Source organism: Labrus mixtus, chromosome 2 (assembly GCF_963584025.1).
Source record: "Labrus mixtus chromosome 2, fLabMix1.1, whole genome shotgun sequence".
Classification (NCBI taxonomy): Eukaryota; Metazoa; Chordata; class Actinopteri; order Labriformes; family Labridae; genus Labrus; species Labrus mixtus.
The window spans coordinates 27,956,636-27,961,635 of record NC_083613.1 but is presented as its reverse complement, the minus strand read 5'-3'; positions in this window follow the sequence as shown (position 1 = coordinate 27,961,635).

Below are 5,000 nucleotides of genomic sequence, written 5' to 3'. Positions count from 1 at the left end.
ACGAACTCACACATATTGGGGGTATTGGTGCGGGTGATGAAGTGTTCATGATAGTGTGCACACGCAAACAGAGCAGAATTACAATTAAAGCAAACTCATTCAGCAGCTCCCACATCTCCATACATTCTCTCTCAAATTCTTCTTCTTATCTCATCATCGTTCTGAAGCTTCACGATGATAGTCGTTAATGTATCTCACTTTGTGCTTTAACGTTTGCAAAGTGATTCCATTTTTCCACCAGTGCTGGACCTTCATCAATATCTGCAGTCTCAGTCAAAGGCCAGTTTTCAGAGTCCTTAGTGCAGGTCAACAGGTGCCATAAAGACCCCAGCTGGGGGTCTGTGGCTTTCTCTGGTTTAAATGATAATACCATCTGTATCATCATTATATCCATTTATTTTTTCTAAACCATATGATTGACCCGTACATATGTCAAATATTATCAGTAGATTAGGTCAGGTACACATGGCAAATTCAGCAGACAATCCAGTTGACGGTCTGAGTTCTGGTAGCAAATCCAAAGCTAACAGGTGTATAAACTCACATGAAGCCATGAAGTCTCCATAGACCAACATTTAGTGTTGAGAATTGGTCGTAAAGATCAAAATGGCTCTGTTTTAGAAGGCCACTGATGCCACAAGTCAACCGTTGGTACTATGACTGTTGAAGTTGAACAGCCTTTGAGGAAAAACAGCTCCGCAAGTGTCACATCACCATGCGCAATGTCAAGCCTCACAGGCGCAGTAGAATATTGCTTCATTTGCTGTCAGTCTTGGTTTCCCCCAAAACTTCCCTTTTGGCAGATGCCAGGTAAGCACTATCTAACGGGGAAGGCCCTTGGCGGTGCAATAAAAGATCCACAGAGAAAGGCCCATCCATAAATGCATTGTGAGAGGATGTGCAGGAACTTGATGGGCCTGCATAGCGAAGGCGCAATTTCAACTTCAATAGCGAGGGATCATAAATAAAAGCCGAGAGAAAATCTAGGATAAGAGGTGAATGTAACTGGCCGGTTGGATAAACAACTGAGGCTTTATAGCGCAAAAATAATGATCATCTATACCGCTTTTCCAGTTCGGGGTCGTGGGGGGCTGGAGCAGATCCCAGCTGTCGTTGGGCAAGAGGGGTACACCCTGGATTGTTCACCAGTCAATCACAGGGCTGACATAGAGGCAGACAACCATCCACACTACTGGCAGTGTTAGAGTCACCAATTAACCTAACGAGCATGTCTTTGGACTCCACACAGAGAGACCCTGTCCGACTGGCATTCGAACCGGGAACCTACTCGCTGTGAGGCAACAGCGCTAACGACTGCACCACCGTGAAGTCCATTAAAAGGATATAAGAAGGTGAATTTCTTATCATGAACCTAGGAGCCCAAAAAGTATTGGATTAACTAATTGGTTGACTCTTCAGTGTGACGACTGTTGGTTAATATCACTACATCTTCTGTAAAGCCCAGCACAGTTTCAGCAGGTCATCATGTGTCTGGTTCTGCTCAAGGTTTGTTCTGCCACTGTAACTTTGCTGAATGATTCTTAGTGCAGTGCTCATGGTGCATTAATGTTGGGTCTTTGAAAATAGCAAATCAAAGAGTAAGATCTTTTATCTTCTCTTTTGTGAAGTGTCTTGAGATAACAGTTGTTATGAATTGGCGCTATACAAATAAAGATGAATGGATTGATTGATTAATGGAGATTGATTTGTTGATTGATTGATACGGGGGTCTCCTGAGACAAGACGCAAAAAGAATGATGCAGAAGTGATGGACGAATCAAAAGACACCGCTTTACAACGCTGTAATAAGAACATTTGCCTTGATATCACAAGATTAACAAAAGAGTGGAGACAAACATACCAGCGAGCAGAAAACGTAATGCAGCAGTTTAATTATGTGCATGGAAAACACAATGGTCGTGTGCAGACAGACTATGGTCATGCACCTATTGCACGGAATAGATGTCACAATTCGATGCCACTCCCTCGGGATGAACTCTTGATAATGTCCTGCTTCTTTCTAACTTTGGCTCACTCAGACTTACTGGGGGCTGGCAGGAGAATCACGCTGTTTGCGTTCACACATGCAGCTCACCCGGAAACTTCAGGAGTTTTCTGCAAGAGTGAACCAGGCTTCAGATAACTAAGTAGAGCAGGAAAGGAAGCACCCCACTGGTGTCAGCTGAGGAAAACAAAAGTGGTCATGCTTAAAAATCTGAGAAGCCTTCCTCACAGATTCTTAATTCATGCCAACTGACTTGCAATCTGTGGGCTTGGTTTTGTAATCTGTGGGCACGGTTTTGTAATCTGTGGGCACGGTTTTTGTAAACTGAGGGCACGGTTTTGTAAACAGAATTGATTTAATCAGAGGAAAAGGAATGGACCATGTAAATGGCGACAGAATCCGCCAAGTAAATCCAAATGATCTGGATTTAAAGTTGAGTTAAAAGTAGATTTTTGAGGAAAAAGTGCAATAAATAAGTTATACAGTAAAAGCTGTGAAAAGTCAGATTGGAAACACAATACAGCTTTAAATCCACCCTAAAATACAGAGGTATTGGACTTACTTGACAGATGCAGTTGATGGAGATGGTCCATTTCTTGTTCTCTGAGGAAAGACATTGTGTTCACAAATCCATACCCAGTGTTTACAGATGAGAGCCCAAAGTTTAAGAAACTTTGCCTATGGGTCACAAATCAGTGGGCATGGATTATAAAATATGTGGACACATTTGTTAACCAAGAGTAGGATAGCGATTTGCCATTTTCCCCTCAGCTGTCACCAGGGGTTTATGTAGTTAAGATTAAATACACAGCGAAACCCCCCCCATTTATTTGAGCTTAGAGAAAAACATATAACTAGACTAAGAAGAAACTTACCAACAGATAATTTAGCAGGTTGCTTGCATTTTTCTGGAGAAAAGACTGATAGAAACACCTACCCCTTGACTTGCAGGGACCATACTATGGTCGCAGACAGGAACAGGTGCACTAGCAGGTGCAGATGCAGGTGCAGCCGTGTTGCTGCATTAGACTATAGCAACTGTTTTGATGTTCTCTTTGGCAATTCAACTCAGTCTCTACTATGGGTATAAGGGGATGAGCTACCTAACCCAATGCAAATGTAAACTGTCACAGAGCCCTGAACCTAAACACCAGGGAAAATCATGGGAAGGACTTAGATAAAGTTTGTTAAATAGGTTATGTTTGAGATAGGTTTAGACAGGTTAGGTAGATTAGGAGGTAGATTTTTTGTAATGTGAGTGAGTCAGCCTCCTTTACACACACCATTCAACAGCAAAGAGCAAGACATGATGGACAAAGTGACAATAGACCACTTTGGAGCAGACGTCATGATTACATTGCACCAGTTACGCGTGCATTGTGATTGCAGACAAAAAGAGGATGAAAATGAAGAGAAACAAGCCAGATCCCTGATATAATGGGAAAATGTCTAGTTGTGTCATTGGCACAACTTACAAAATTGTATGCGCCTTGATAATAGTGTGGAACCTTGGCTTTCTCAACAATGTATACGAAGACATCCGGCCGCTTAACTTTGGCCATTAAATTGGATCTTTGACACATTGACCCAACAGAGAGTACGAGTCTGGAGCCTCACCACATTGATAAGTGTTCGTTGTCACTCTGAGACAACTTGTCTTCCATTGCCAAGTTTCTGATGTGAATTGATGGCAAGCTGCGGCTAGCCTATGTTTAGCAACCAGTTTTGCTCCACCCACAAAACACGTCATCATGATCTACAAACCATACTGCTTTAAATTTCCCTTTTAAAAGATGCCCTAACAAACTCCATTGGTAAATGGTAAATGGACATGCATAGCGCTTTTTCTTCTGACTAATCAAAGTGTTTTTTACACCGCAGGTCACATCTACTCATTCACACACTGAGGGCACAGATTGCTATGTAAAGTGTCCATCAGTATGAATGAATCCTATTCATACACATTCACCAAGAGAAATTTGGTGTTCAGTGTCTTGCCCAAGGACGCTTTGACATCACGAGGGATGTGGGATCGAACTCCCGCCCTTCCCGTTGAGAGAAGACCAACTCTACTACTGAACCACAGCCAGCACTTTTATTTAAGAAGCTAATAAGATAAGTTAAGATAATCCTTAGTGACTACAATAAAAAACACATAAACATTGAATCATAGATATTTGTAATTGTGTTGGGGAATAAGTCGATGGCAAAAGTTTGTTAATATCAAATAACATGTATAATATAATCATAAATTACTTTTAGATCATTAGAGTCGACACCAGTCAAAAGATCTTTATTTATTCATTGGTATTCTAACTTGTCAAAAAGCCAATTGTTGATATGGCCGTTTTTACTTCATTTTAAAAGGCCTTGCCAAAATTGTCAAAATCGTTTCGTTTATTTTCTAAATTACAGAGAAAATAATTTGAGTAACCATCTGATTTTCCGCCTCACAACGTGGTCTAGAAATCAATATCTCGCTAAATTTTGTGTAAATTCGACTGTAACACCTGGAAGGTAGCTAATCAGTGTTGCCCCGTCTTTCTCCCCCAAGTGATTAGCATTTCATGAGCAAATAGCCTACTTCAGACACAATGTACTGTATATCACATGTGTTTGCCCAGCACAATCCTTATTGTTTCCCCTTTTGAATGCATTTTACTTTTGACATTATATTTGAATTTAACAGTATTTTATAAATCCTCACAAATTATCCAGGTTGTGTTCTTAAAAATGAATCATAGCAGCTTCATGTCAAGTGTTTTCTCACAGAATCGTTGCAATCGGGCCAATGGTATACTGTAGACTAAATCTGAATATGTCCCCACAGGATAAATAACAAACCTGAGTTAAATTACTGCTAGTAGCCTATAGCCTAATAGGGGAACGATTTGATAACCAATAAAATGTTGATGGATGCTGTTGTTGAAGCAATGTGATACTTGGCCTGGCTGGCTCCATTGTTCCTTGTGAGGGTATGTAGAAAAAAGGTCTG